Genomic DNA, 15,678 nt, shown 5'->3' with positions numbered 1-15,678 from the left:
CCCCTTGTGACTCTGATTATGCAGGCCTGGGTTGTGTGCCCTCTGTCCCCTGGAGTGGGCAGGCTGAGGAGGATTTCAGTAGCCTCAATCCCACCCACGTTGCAAGGACTGAGAGTGTGAGAGGATAGCTCTCGACAGGAAAAGTGAGGAGCTATTGGCAGCAAACCTGAGATGGATGCTGGGAAGAATATTTTTCAGGTTTTAGGGCAGAGAAGAAAAGCAAAGATGCAAAGTCTAGAGTGAGCCAGACGGGCCAAGCCAAATGGAAAAGAACATTCGTGTAGGCCAACAAGTGTGCTAGCAGGGGACCCCCCTTCCTCATTTGGGTTGGTTTGCTTAAGCTTCCGTAACTAAACAGGCGGCTTCAACAATAGAAAGGTCTTCCTCACAGTTCTGGAGCCCGAAGTTTCAAGATCAAGGTGTCAACAGGGTTGGTTTCCTCTGAGGCCTTGCTCTGTGGCTTGCAGGTGGTCACCCTCTGGCTGTCTCTGCGTGGTCATCCCTCTGTTCACACATCCTCCCAGGCCTCTTCATCTTCACGCAAGAATTAGGGCACCAGTCATATTGGACAAGACCTCCTCATATATTCTTTCTACAAATTTTTGTTTATGTGAGAGGGAGGTGGAGGTGGAGAGAGAAAGAGAACTCCCATTTCTACTTCCCCAAATGCCCACAACAACTGGGGCTGGACCAGGGTCAAAGCCAGGAGCCCAGAGAGCCATCCAGGTCTTCACTATGGATGGCAGGAATCAGATCACGTGCCCACCAGGGTCTGTATTACTAGAAAGTTGGAGTCAGGAGTGGGAGCCAGAATTGAATCTCAGCACTTCACTATAGGAATGAAATAGCTGCCCTTGTTTAAACTTAATTACCTCCAAGTACAGTCCCATTCTGACATACTGGGATTACAGTACTGTGTCTGTAGCATTCACTGTTGTCTAATGGGCAGCAATGAAGCACGGGGATTTGGGATTTTTTAAGTGTTAGTATTTAAAGAAAATGCAAAGATTGCAGCTGAAAGGTGCAGCAGTCAGTTCTCAGTAGATTTCCCTCATGACTCTGAATCAGTGACTCCTGCCATCTTGAGATAAATCTGGGGCTGGCGCCGTGGCTCACTCCGGCATCCCATATGGGCGCCGGATTCTGTCCCAGTTGCTCCTCTTCCAGTCCAGCTCTCTGCTGTGGCCCGGGAAGGCAGTGGAGGATGGCCCAAGTGCTTGGGTCCTGCACCTGCATGGGAGACCAGGAGGAAGCACCTGGCTCCTGTTTCCTGGCTTCGGATCGGCATAGCTCAGGCCATAGTGGCCATTAGGGGAGTGAACCAATGGAAGGAAGACCTTTCTCTCTGTCTCTCTCTCTCTCTCTCACTATCTATATATCTACCTGTTAAATAAATAAAAGAAAAGAAAGAAAGATAAATCTGTCCTCTACAGAAACCAGGCTCCCAGGGCCCTCAGCCTCTGGACTATCTCTGAATCAGTGCTCAGTCAAAACCAACCAAACACAGGAGTCCAGCCATGAGCTGCACAAATCAAAGGTACAGTTACACAGCTGCTCTGAACTAGTTGCTTTCCCATAGCAAAGGACAGTGAGACTCCAACGGACCACCCTTAAGGGACAGAAGACATGGAGACAAGGAGAGCCAGGTGAGGGTAGAAGACCCAGCACCTAGCCCAGTGTTATACCCAAGGGGACAAGAAGCAATGGTGAGGTCAAATTTATGAACAAGAGAGCAGAAAGCGGAAGAAAGGGTCTCTATGGTGTTGAATTGCCTTTGTTCTGACAAAAGACATGGAGAGGAAAAATCTCAACATCTAGGTCAGTGGGATGGGCACAGTGGGACAAAAGCATCTGCACTTTGTTTCAGATGCCTTCAAAGGGCCAAGTTCAAGGGAAGACACCCTGAGAATGTGTGTGCAGGGGACAGGAAGGGGGAGGAGAAAGCTACGCAACATACACCTTTGATGACCCGATTGAAAATAGACACCCTCCCCTCCTGGCCTCATCTCACATCTCCTACTGCCTCCTCACCTTGTTTATCTCTTAGCACTTATCAGTACCTAAATGGCCTTCTGTAATTAGGTTGTTGTATTTTTAATAGTAGATCCTTCTCCTTCGCAAGACAGAAGGGGCATTTTTGCAGTCCTCTGTGTGTCTTTGGTACACAGCACATGCTAAGTGCTCCAAAATGTAGTTAAATGAATAAAAGAGAAAGAATAAAGGACTTCTTTGATAAAAATCAAGGTAATCATGCCCAAATAATTATTCACTCCATGGAGAACTTGGAAATCCTGAATGTTTCATTCCATGTTGATGATATATGCATTTTAATCATAAAATGTGTGGCGGCCTTACAAAAGATTCGCTTTTATTGTTTTCCTGTCCTTTGTGCGATATTGATCATAAGAATGTGACTCCCTAGGTGCTTTACTGTCAACCGTGTCTTCTTTCCTGTATTTTGATGCTTTGACATCTGGGGCCTTGCTGGCTGCCTCACCCCTCCCCCACTTCACCCCAGTCCCTAGGGATAGTAAGCCACTCGCCCACAAGCACACCTTTCAAGTAACACCAAACAAGCCAGGCCCACACCCCATCCCCCAGGCCATCATCCTCCCACCCCAATCACTGCCAGGGCCGGGTCTCAGACAACCAGGGACGGCCTCTACCAGGCAGAGCCACGGGGACTGTGCAGAGAAACCAGTCCAAAGCTGTTTATCCTCCTCCTCTGTTTCCTCCCACAGAAACCACAATAAAGACCCTCACCCGCAGTTTCTCCCTCCCTCTCTGCCACAGGATCAGTCCTGGTGCCGCCAGGTGTGGCCCCCGTGGTGTAGCATATCCAGGCTTCTTGAAACTGTAACAAACTCCCTCTATTGATAATTGTCTCTGGATCTATGCGGCTTATCACACCTGTTTTTCCATTAATACACTGGATTTCAGAAACAATATACCAGTTAAGACACATTCAGTTGTTTAAGTAACAGAAAACCCAATTCAAAGTGCCTTAAGCCATAAGGGAGATATGTTGTGAGTTGAGAGTTAGGACAGCCTTCAGGGTTGGTTTATTCCAGTCTGCGGTGTTGTCCAGGAGGACTCCATGTCTTTCAGTCTCTTATGCTCACTCCCAGAACCACACACTTCCTTACGTAAACCTGGGGAAGGGGCCCAGGCTCTTCTGGAAATTCCCAAGTGCCTCAGTAAGTTTCTCTGCAAAGTTAGAGCATGTTGTCCATTCCTGGCCAAGAAAATGGTTACGCTGATGAACTAGGGCCCATGTCACCTGGAATCACAAGGAACACACGCCTGAATGGGCCCTGAAGAGAGCAGTGAACAAAAAAAAGGAAACTTGCACGTCTGGTAGCACCGTGATGTCCCATGCAATGATGTAATAGCAATAGGATATAAAAAAGAAATAGATGGCACAAGACAATAATCGGTGTTGATGTACACAGTGATTTAAGATGAGGGAGAACTGGGGCTGGCATTTGGCACAGCAGTGAACAGTCTGCACGGGATGCCCACTTTCAGTATGGGAGTGCTAGGGCTGGTGTTGTGTGGAGGGGGTTAAGCTGCCACCTCCATCACTATATACCATATCAGTACAGATTTGAGTGCCAAATGCTTGGATTCTGATCAAGCTCCCTGCTAATGTTCCTGGGAAAGCATGGAAGATGGTCCAAGTACTGGGACCCTGCCACTCACTCATGTGGGAGACCTGGATGGAGTTCCTGGCTCCTGGTTTTGGCCATTGCAACCATTTTGGGAGTGAACCCATGGATGGAAGATGTATCCCTCGCTCACTCTCTCTTTCTGTCTCCCTGGCACTCTTTCAAATAAATAAATAGATCTTTTTAAAAATACAGCGTGACAGTGCTTAGATTTGAATCTCAACTCACTTCCAGTTCCAGCTTCCTGTTAATGCACACCCTTGGAAGGCAGCAGGAAAGCACTCAAGTAGTTGGGTTCCAGCCAGCCACAAGAGAGACCTGGATTGAGTTCCAGGCTCCAGGATTCAGTCTGGCCCAGCCCCAAGTGTTGTAGCCATTTGGGGAATGAACCAGTGAATAGGCAGTCTCTTTCTGTATCTGTCTCTCTGCCTTTCAAATAATTAGAACAAATAAACATTTTTTAAAGGGGAAACCCATATGGTTACCATGGGTATATTTGCACGCAAAATCTTCTTCTTCTTCTTCTTTTTTTTTTTACAGGCAGAGTGGACAGCGAGAGAGAGAGACAGAGAGAAAGGTCTTCCTTTGCCGTTGGTTCACCCTCCAATGGCCGCCGCAGCCGGCGCGCTGCGGACGGCGCACTGCGCTGATCTGAAGGCAGGAGCCAGGTGCTTCTCCTGGTCTTCCATGGGGTGCAGGGCCCAAGCACTTGGGCCATCCTCCACTGCACTCCCTGGCCACAGCAGAGAGCTGGCCTGGAAGAGAGGCAACCAGGACAGAATCCAGCGCCCCGACCGGGACTAGAACCCGGTGTGCCGGTGCCGCAAGGTGGAGGATTAGCCTATTGAGCCGCGGAGCCGGCCTTTTTTTTTTTTTTTTTTTGACAGGCAGAGTGGACAGTGAGAGACAGAGAGAAAGGACACGAAAAATCTTCTATGGTGGTTTACACTACAATGAGAAGGCTTCACATCATCTGAGATATGACTCTAGTTTTGAGGTGGCCATATGAAAAAAATCATTAAATTTATATTTTTCTATCATACCGTTGCCTGTCTTTGTCTTTGAAGGTTGTAAACTTGATGGGAAATGGGTCATGTATTTTTATAACATACTGGTATTTAAAATGTCAAGAAGCAAGAAAAATTGGGAAGGGGGAATACCCTATAGGCTGAGAATTTTATTGCATGTTGATTGCTTTTCTTCAACGGTTCCTCCTCTCATTTCACACATACTCACAGATGAAACCCCCTCACTCTGGACACACAGATTAGTCCTGGGAAAGATGCAGCATCAAACAGGAAACCCAGTTCTTTACAGAAGCACCTCAGAAGGCTGATTTAATTAGTGTCTAGTCTGAAAGGAAGGAAAATAGCATCTGTAATGTAGAAGGATTTTTTGTGATCTGTTTCTTGGAAAAAATAAAATGTCTGCTTGATTTGTACTTCTCTGCTGCTCAAAACAATAGAGACTTACTCTCATCGCACCAGACATGTTTCCAGTCTCTGGGATCTGTGACCTATGCTGTCTTCCTGATTTATACAGCGACTTCCAGAAGCCCCAGTGCCTTTCAGCATCAGAGGATGGCGAGCTCATTTGGCATTCTCCAAGCATAGATCACATTTATTACCAAATTAGAGGTAATGGTGAGCAACAATGGAAAGTCACCAAATTCACAAAATATATTACCAATTAGCCCAACTGTAGTTATTTTTAATATATGCATTTTGCCTTCATTTTTGCTTTTGGTAGAAGCAATATGTACTATGAAAACAAGACTGGCAAGCAGCATTTCATTTGTTCCTTCTAACAAAGACAGAATGAGAAAATAGATCAGAAATACTTCATAAATATAAAGCACTAAGCAGAGGTGTGGATTGTTCTTCCTGATTTCACTGTCGGTCAAATGTTACTGAAAAGAAAACAGAATAAACAACAAACTGAATAAATTATACTGTTTTAACCCTGGATTGTCACCATAAATACATTAGGATAATTTAATTTGGGGGGGGCAGGCAGAGTTAGACAGTGAGAGAAAGACAGAGAGAAAGGTCTTCCTTCCGCTGGTTCACCCCCCAAATGGCCACTACAGCCAGCACTGCGCTGATCCAAAGCCAGGAGCCAGGTGCTTCCTCCTGGTCTCCCATGGAGGTGCAGGGCCCAAGCACTTGGGCCATCCTCCACTGCCTTCCTGGGCCACAGCAGAGAGCCGGTCTGGAAGAGGAGCAACCGGGACAGAACCGGCGTCCCAACCAGGACTAGAACCCAGAGTGCCGGTGCCGCAGGTGGAGGATTAGCCAAGTGAGCCACGGTGCAGGGCAGGATAATTTAAATTTTTTAGGCATTTTAATAATGATAGAAAAGCTCACCCTAAGGAACATTTTCACAGCCCCAAAAATGGTGTCCTTTCAACCCAATTTTTAAAAATGGGCAAAAGACTTGAACAGGCACATTACAAAAGAAGTCATTCAAAAGGCCAATAAACAAATGGAATGGTGCTCATGCTTAATCACCAAGGCAATACAAATTGAATCCACATTTTTTTAAAGATTTATTTATTGATTTGAAAGGCAAAATTACAGAGAGAGAGAGAGAGAATCTTCCACCTGCTGATTCATTCCCCAAATGGTTGCAATGGCCAGAGCTGAGCCAATCCGAAGCCAGGAGCCAGGAGCTTCTTCTGGGTCTCCCTCATAAGTACAGGGACCCAAGGATTGGGCTATCTTCCACTACTTTCCCAGGTGCATTAGCATGGAGCTGGATCAGAGTGGAGCAGCCAGGACTCGAACCAGTGCCCATATGGGATGCCATCACTACAGGCAGCAGCTTTACCAACTACACAACAGCACAGGCCCCTGAACCCACATCTCATATCTGAGCACCAATTAGAGTCTCAGCTGCTCCACTTGTGATACAGCTCACTGTTAATGTGCCTGGGAAAGCAGTGGAAGGTGGCCCAAGCGCTTGGACCCCTGCCACCCATGTTGGAGACCTGATGGAGTTCATGGTCCAGTCCCAGCAATTGCATCCATTTGGGGAGTGAACCAGTGGATTGAAGATTCTCTCTCTCTCTCTCTCTGTCTCTCTCTCTCTCTCCCTTTCAAACATATTTTAAAAAGAAAAAGAAAGAAAGAAAGCTGCCACTACTGAGAATGGTAAGGATGTGAGGCAACTGGATTGTCCCACAGTACCAATGGGAATGGAACCATTAGAGTTGCAAAACTGTGGACAAAATGTACTGTGGTTGAATCTACTCACACTCTGACCCAGCCCTCCAGGTACACACCTGTGCAGGTGGAATAAAGACCATCCCCTCTGCCAAACATGTCCACAGCCTAATCCTGGGAACTCGTGAATGTGTCGTCTTATAAGGCAAAAGGCATCTTGTGCCATGGTTAAGTTAAGGATCCTGAAGTGGGGTGGGGTGGGAATTGTCCTAAGTTACACAGCAGGCTGATCCAAACATACGATTCCTTAAAGCACCTTTCTAGCTGTGGCTAGAGAGAGACACTCTGATAACAGGAGAGAAGAAGACATATGGGGGTTGGGAGAGGACTCAAGTTACCACTATCAGATTTGAAGATGGAGAAAAGAGCCACAAGCCAAGGGATGCAGAAGTTTCTAGAAGCTGGGAATGACCCTCTGATGAAAACCAACAAGAAAATGGGGACCTCAGTCCTGCAACAAAAGAAACAATTCTGCCAACACCCTACAGGAGCAAGGATGCAGATCCTCCCTGGAGCTTCTAGAGAGAAACCCAGTCCCTCTGAGCCTTGGTTTGAGCTGCTGAGACCCACACGGGACTCTGACCCACAGAACTGCGAGATCATGACTGTGTGCTGATTTAAGCTGAGAGGTTGGTGGTGATTTCTCCTGGCAGCAAGGGAAAACTAATACAATACCAAACTGTGATGCTCAGAGTGGTGTTATAAAATCAGAAGTAAGTCAGATGCCCATAACAGGTTGTGAATCCCCTGGCAGAGCCACAGGGTGGGAGCACCCACAGCAGGGAGAAGAGAGGAAGGCGGCAGTTGCACAAGCGAGCCCCATAGGCCTGGCTGGGCTACAGTGAGTTCTAATCCTACTTATACTTATGAGGATGTGTGGAAGAAAAGACATCATAAGGTTCCATTCCAGTTGCACATCAACGGGAATGGGTTCCGAGAAGTGTGATTTTGTCATCACACAAACTTGTAAGAGTGCACTTACACAGACCTACAGCTATTGCATACCTAGGTGATATGGTACCTGTAGAAATGTATATTTAGAAGGCTGGTGCTGTGGCACAGCAGGTTAAAGTCCTGGCTTGCAGTGTTGGCATCCCATATGCATGCCAATTCTAGTCTCAGCTGCTCTACTTCTGACCCAGCTCCCTGTTAATGGTCTGGGAAAGGAGTAAAGGATAGCTCAAGTCCTTGGGCCCCTGTACTCATGTGGGAGACCTGGAAGAAACTACTGGCTCCTGGCTTCAGATTGGCCCAGCCCTAGCCACTGTGGCCATTTGGGGAGTGACCCAGTGAATGGAGGACCTGTGTGTGTGTGTGTGTGTGTGTGTGTGTGCGTGTGTCTACCTCTCTCCATGACTCTGTCTTTCAAATAAAAATAAAAATAAATATTAAAAAAAACCATATATATGGTATCACCGTCACTCCTAGGGCCATAAGGAAAAAAACAAGCCACGGGAAAAATGATGCAATCAAAACTGCATCAGAGGGCCCAGCAGGGTAAGCCACTGCTTCAGACACCAGCATCCCATATTGGAGCTCTGTTTCAACTCCCGGCTGCTCCACTTCCAATGCGGCTTCCAGCTGATGTGCCTAGGAAGGCATCAGATGATGACTCAAGTACTTGGGCTCCTGTTACCCATGTGAGAGACACAGATGGAGCTGCAGGCTCCTGTTTTCAGCCTGATCCAGCAATCCGGGGAGTGAGTCAGCAGAAGGAATTTCATTCCTCTGTCTCTACTTCTCTCTGGCATTCTGCCTTTCAAATGAATTAATAAAAAAATTCATCAAAGGTACAACGTATGAGGCTGCTGCTGGAGTAACACAGCAAACTGTTGGGTAGTGAACTTTTTTTTTTTTTTTTTACTAAATAAAGCTACACTCCAAAATAACCACAAAACATTCTACCATGGTAAATTCATCAATCAGTAACATGGCTATTGATTGTCATTGTGAATATTATGCGCTTGATGTCAGCATTACTAGGTATCAAGTACTTATATATTGTACGTAATTGCAAATGCTCTATTTTCATACAACTGAGAGGCAATAGGTTTGTTCACATTGGCATCACCACAAACATGTGAGAAATGTGTTACATCAGGGTATCATCATGACTCCAGTGTCACCGGGAGATGGGGAATTTGCAGCTTCATTATAATCTTTGGTGACCACCACAGTATAAGCAAGACATGGATATGTGGATCAGGCCTGTATATAAAGTTCAAAGTCAGGCAAAACGATTTTCTACTGGAAAAGGTCAGAACAGTGGCTGTCTGTGTGGAGAAAAGGACTGAGAAAAGACACAAGTCAGAATATTCTAGAACCTGGTCTGGAAGGCACTCTCTTAGCTGGTGGTACACTTGTCTGTCCCACTTCAATTTTATCAGTTCACATAACAAGAAGTGATCTGTTTGGATTATTCAACTTAAAATTTTAAACTATGGGACAACGCTGTGGCATAGTTGATAAAGAAGCCACCTGCAGTGCTAGCATCCCATACAGGCACTGGTTTGAGTCCTGGCTGCTCCACTTCCTATCCAGCTCTCTGCTATGGCCCGGGAAAGCAGCAGAAGATGGCCCAAGTCCTTGGGCCCCTGCACCAGCATGAAAAGACCCAGAGGAAGCTCCTGGCTTCTGGCTTTGGATCGGTGCAGCTCTGGCCAATGCAGCAAATTGGGGAGTGAACCAGCAGATGGAAAACCTCTCTCTCTCTCTGTGTAACTTTGACTGTCAAATAAGTAAATAAATCTTTTTTAAAAAATTTAAACTAAGGGCCACATTAATTAGTGACACTGTATTCTTCCTTTACTGTTCGGTTTCCTCTGGTTCTTCATCACAGAGTTTCCCCTTCAGACCAGAAGCACAGGAAACTCCGCGAATGTGATCAGCACCGCCATTCCCAGGGGGCACTTGCACCACGCATGGTTGGCTGCTTCCTGCATCCACAGACATTTCAGTTGTTGCCAGCCCTTTGTTACCATAAACGATGCTGCAATAAATATCCTTAAACGTCCATCACTTTGCACAATCACAGGCTATTTTTCAGCAAATTTACTTCAAATCAATAACTATTGATTTGAAATTGCAGTGCATGTTAACATTTTTTTCCCATTTTTCAAGGGAACTAGCTACTGAGAAGAACGCTTCTTAATGAATTCACTCATCCAGTAGATACTTCAGTGCCTAACTTCAGGAGAGGCCACGCTAAACAAAGGAAATAATCACATACCTATAGAGAATGTCTTACATGAGATTTCCATTTCCTAGGGCTGCTGAAACAGAGCAGAACAACTGGGATGCCTTGAACATCAGAAATGCACTGTCTCCGAGCTCCCGAGACTGGAATTCTGACAGCAACTTGTCAGCAGGCCAACCTCCCTCCAAAAGCTTTAACAAAGGCTTTCCTTGGCCGGCGCCGCGGCTCAGTAGGCTAATCCTCCGCCTGTGGTGCCGGCACACTGGGTTCTAGTCCCGGTTGGGGCGCCGGATTCTGTCCCGGTTGCCCCTCTTCCAGGCCAGCTCTCTGCTGTGGCCAGGGAGTGCAGTGGAGGATGTGCCCAAGTGCTTGGGCCCTGCACCCCATGGGAGACCAGGAAAAGCACCTGGCTCCTGGCTTCGGATCAGCGCAATGCGCCGGCTGCAGCGCGCCGGCCACAATGGCCATTGGAGGGTGAACCAACGGCAAAGGAAGACCTTTCTCTCTGTCTCTCTCTCTCACTGTCCACTCTGCCTGTCAAAAAAAAGAAAAAAAAGAAAGGCTTTCCTTGTCTCATCCACGCTTTGGTGGTTCCTGCCAGCCCTTGCACTGCTTGGTTCGTCAGTGCCATATTCCAATGCCACATTTCATGTATGTAGTCTTCATGTTTATACTGCATTTCCCCCATGTCTCTGCGCCTTCACATGAGGGCATCTGTCACAGGGACCCCTCCTACTCCAGTACAACATCAGTTAACTAATGATTATCTCCAATGAGCCTAGTGCCAAATCAGGTCACATCCCAAGGTCCTGGGGATTAGGATTCTGACATATATATTTTAGGGGTGACATCATTGAACCCACACTAAATGATGCATTCCATTTGGTACTATTTGAACTTTTTACCACATTCATGTATCTAATTCAAAAACGGCGGAATAAGAGCAATACATGATTTGGTAAATGACCTAGGCAACATCAGAGCATTACAGATGATTGGTGCTGGCATTCAGCAGAATGCGTTTAAAATGCCAGACCTTGCTTTAGGTACTAGGGAAACAAGTCTCAAAAAGGGGGGTGGGGGTGTCTGCTCTGTGGAGAAGACAGACAATAAATGAGTAAGTGAAATATTCCAGAGGTTTACCCAGCAATGAGCATTAAGAGAAAACAAGCAACGAAGGGAGATGTGGCTCACTTTAGAGGGAGAGACCAGAGAGAGCCCCACTGAGTTTTCTTCTGTTGATGGTGAGGGTAGGGGGGACGGGGAGAGTTTGGCAAAGAAGGAAATGGGGTGGGCATTTAGCACCGCAGTTATGACACCCACGTCCCCTGTGGGCATGCGCAGGTTCAAGCCCTGGCCGCAGTTTCTATAGAGTAGTGGTTATCATGTTGACCTCACAAGCCCTGGCCGCACTCCCAATTGCAGCTTCCTGCTGATGTGTTCCGTGGAAAACAGCTCAAGCACTGGGTCCCTGCTATCAATGGGAGGCCCCGATTGAGTTCCAGGCTGCCAGCGATGGCCTGGCCCAGGCCCAGCTGCTGTGGGCACTTAGGGAGTGAACTAGTATATGGAAGATCTCTCTTGGTCTGCCTGCCTGCCTTTCAAACAAACAAATAAATGTTTAAAAAGGAGAATAGTTACAGAACACCACAGCAATGTAAGTGGGATACCAGGAGAGCCCAGGCCACTGGATTTGGTAATTGGGGGGTTTTTGTTGACTTTAGAAGTCAGATTGCAGTGGGTGGAGGGATGAATGGGGAGTGAGTAAGTAGGCTGATATTATCTGAAAAGAAAATAACGGCATCTTCTGACTTAATGATATGCTTGTGGCTGACAGATCATGGTGCTGACCTCTTCCCCCTCCTCCTGTTTGGAGACGTCTGGGCCCTCATTTGGTGCTTCCTTTGGAGGACGCTGGCCTCCCAGGTCTGTCTGACTCACACAGCACTGGGGCTGACCGCTGCTCCTGAGTACCCTCGTCCATCACAGGTTCAAATGCTACCCACGACTCGGATCCCAAAGACATCTCCGAAAGTCTCCCCGAATCGTTCCCAGCTGCAAGTCTTTTCCTCTGAATGTCCACAATATTTATCTGTGTGTCCCTTAAGGTGTACTTGAAACCTTTGTTCCTGTTATTGTCATTACTGGTGCTTTTTGTCTTTTCTTCTTTATTAACTGAAAGCTCCAGACAGGGGCCAGTGCTGTGGTGCAGCAGCTTAAGCTGCCACCTGCGACGCTGGTTAGAGTCCCGATTACTCCACTTCCCACCCAGCTCCCTAGTAACGTCCCTGAAAAGGCAACGGAAGAAGGCCCAGGTGGTTGGGCCCCTGCTTCCCAAGTGGGAGACCCAGACGAAGCTCTACATCTAAGTACCATGGTGTGCCTGTTTCCATTCTCTTAATACCTTACAGTGGAGGTTAAATGTCAACGCGTGAATCTCAGGGGACACACTCAAAAGCTATTCGGATCATAGCATGTGGTCGTAGGGAGCCCACTGCATGGTAGAGATGACTTTGAATGAGACAGACCAAGATTTAACCTATTATGTTCTATGTGAGTTTGAGGAAGAAGTCAGTACACTGGAAATGAAAATTGATCTATGATTGTCATTAGGAATACATATTCTACAAATAGAAGCAGAAGGAACATTCAATAAAGCATAACTCAACCATTATAGCAATGAGATGGAATATTACACAAGCATTAAAGTGATTATGCTAACTCAGTTATGACTGTGTAACAAATTATGGATACTTGGTGACAATATTGAAGGGTAAAATATAAGTAAGAACACAGTTGTCTATTATTACAAATGCCTCCAAAAGCTAAAGGACCATAAAGGACCAGTAGGAACAGTTACATGCTAACAAATTAGATAACTTAGAAGAAATGAGTAAATTTTAAAAATATATAACCTACCAAAACTCAATCAAAAGGAAATAAGAGTTCGAACAGACCAATAACAAATAAGGAGAGTGAGTCAGTAACCACAAACAGGCAGGAATGAGGCCTACCAGCTAGGATTTCACTTGGGACACCCACACCCCGTATCAGAGTGCCTGGGTTCAAGTCTTAGCTGTGCTCCTGACTCCGGCTTCCTGTTAACTCACACTCTGGGAGTCAGCAGGTAATGGTTCAAGTACTTGGGTCCCTGCCACCTATGTGGGTGACCCAGATTCAGTTACTAACTCCTGACTTCTGCCTGGCCTAGCCCTAATAGTTACAGGCATTTGGGGAGTGAACTAATGGACGGGAGATCTCTATTAGTCTCTTTCTGTTTGTCTCTCTGCCTTTCCAATCAAATCAATTGTTAAAAAACAAAAACTCTTGGGGCTGGCAATGTGGTGACTGGGTAAAGCCACTATCTGTAGTGCCAGCGTCCCATATGGGTGCCAGTTCCAGTCCTGGCTGTTCCACTTCCAATCCAGCTCCCTGCTAATGTGCCTAGGAAATCAGCAGAAGGTGGCCCAAGTCCTGGGGCCCCTTTACCTATGTAGGAGACCCAGAAGAAGCTCCTGGCTCCTGGCTTCAGATCTGCTCAGCTCTGGCCATTGCAGCCATTTGGAGAGTGAACCACTGGATGGAAGATCTTTCTGTCTCTGTTTGCTTCTGTCTCTCTGTAATTCTGTCTTTCAAATAAATAAATAAATCTCTTTAAAAAGTATTAACATTAAAAAAAAAAAGCAAAAACTCCAACCTTCCTTCCCCCCCCAAAAAAGTCCAGAATCAGATAGTTTCATAGTTGAATTCTCTGAAATATTCAAAGAAAAATTAATACAAATATTTTTTAAAATCTTAAAGTAGGGGCTGGCGCCGTGGCTCAATAGGCTAATCCTCTGCCTGCGGCTCTGGCACACCAGGTTCTAGTCCCGGTCGGGGCACCAGATTCTGTCCCGGTTGCTCCTCTTCTAGTCCAGCCCTCTGTTGTGGCCTGGGAGTGCAGTGGAGGATGGCCCAGGTCCTTGGGCCCTGCACCCCATGGGAGATGAGGAAGAAGCACCTGGCTCCTGGCTTCAGATCAGCACAGTGCGCTGGCCATTGGAGGGTGAACCAATGGTAAAGGAAGACCTTTCTCTCTGTCTCTCTCTCACTGTCCACTCTGCCTGTCAAAAAAAAAAAAAAATCTTAAAGTAGAAGAAGCACCTTGAACTCATGAAGTCAGCATTACTCTGATACCAAAACCAAAGACTCCACACATAAAAAGAAAGAAACTGCAGGACCCTATTCCTGGTGAACAAAGAGGAAAAACTCCTCAATAAAAACTAGCAACCTTATGGCCCGGGAGTGCAGTGGAGGATGGCCCAAGTGCTTGGGCCCTGCACCCCATGGGAGACCAGGAGGAGCACCTGGCTCCTGCCTTCAGATCAGCGCAGTGCGCCGGCCGCAGCGCGCCTGCCGTGGTGGCCATTGGAGGTTGAACCAACGGCAAAAGGAAGACTTCTCTCTGTCTTTCTCTCTCTCACTGTCCACTCTGCCTGAAAAAAAACAAAACAAAACAAAAAAAACCTAGCAACCTGAATTCAGCCACGCATTAGAAGGATTACACCCTGTGACCACATGGGATTTATCCTGGGATGCAAGGATGGCTCATCACACACAAGCCAATCAGCGTGATCCATCATATTATCAGATTGAAATAAGAAAGCTACATGACCATCTCAACAGATGCAGCAAAGACATTTGACAAAGTTCACATCCGTTCATGGTAAATTTTCTCAACAGAATAGATCTAGAAGGAACTTACTCCAACACAATAAATGCACATACAAGTATGCAAAGCCCATGGCTAACGGCATACTCAATAGAGAAAACTGAAAGATTTTCCACTAACATCTGATACAAGGAAAGGTTGTCCACTCTACCACTTATTTTTTTTTTTTTTAAGATTTATTTGTTTGAAAGGCAGAGTTGGAAAGAGAGCCAGAAAGAGAGAGAGAGAGATCTTCTATCCACAAGTTCACTCCCCAAATGGCTGCGACAGACAGGGCTGGGCCAGGCTGAAGCCAGAAGCCTGGAATTCCATCCCAGTCTCCCATAAGGGTGGCAGGGACCCACCACATGGGCCATCCTCTGCTGTTTTCCCAGGTGCATTAGCAAGTAGTTGGATCATAAGTGGAGCATCCAGGACTCCAGTCAGGGCTCATGTGAGATGCTAGCATTACAGGAGGCAGCTGAACCCACTGAGCCACAATGCCAGCCCCTGTCACCACTTCTAATGGGCATAATAACGGAAGTCTTAGACAAAACAATGAGACAAGACAAAGGGGTAAAAAGCATTCAAATCAGAAAGAATGCAGTCAAATTATCTTTATTTGTAGGTGATATGGTGATATAATAGAAAACGGTAAAGACTCAATAACATTAACAAAATATTAGGATAATCAAACAGATTCAGCAAAATTGCACTACACAACATCAACATGCAAAAATTAATGGCATTTCTATATATGAACAACCAGTTATCTGAAAAGAAAACTAAGAAAACAGACCTATTTACACATCAACAAAAATAATAAAATCCTTAGGTGAAAGTCTTGTGTTCTGAACACTATAATGTGTTGAAGAAGAAAACTAAAGAACACATGGTAAT

This window comes from Oryctolagus cuniculus, chromosome 5 (assembly GCF_051225735.1).
Source record: "Oryctolagus cuniculus isolate XC-2025 breed Fujian yellow rabbit chromosome 5, ASM5122573v1, whole genome shotgun sequence".
In the NCBI taxonomy this organism is placed as follows: Eukaryota; Metazoa; Chordata; class Mammalia; order Lagomorpha; family Leporidae; genus Oryctolagus; species Oryctolagus cuniculus.
The sequence above is the reverse complement of the archived record's forward strand: the minus strand, read 5'-3'. Positions refer to the sequence as shown.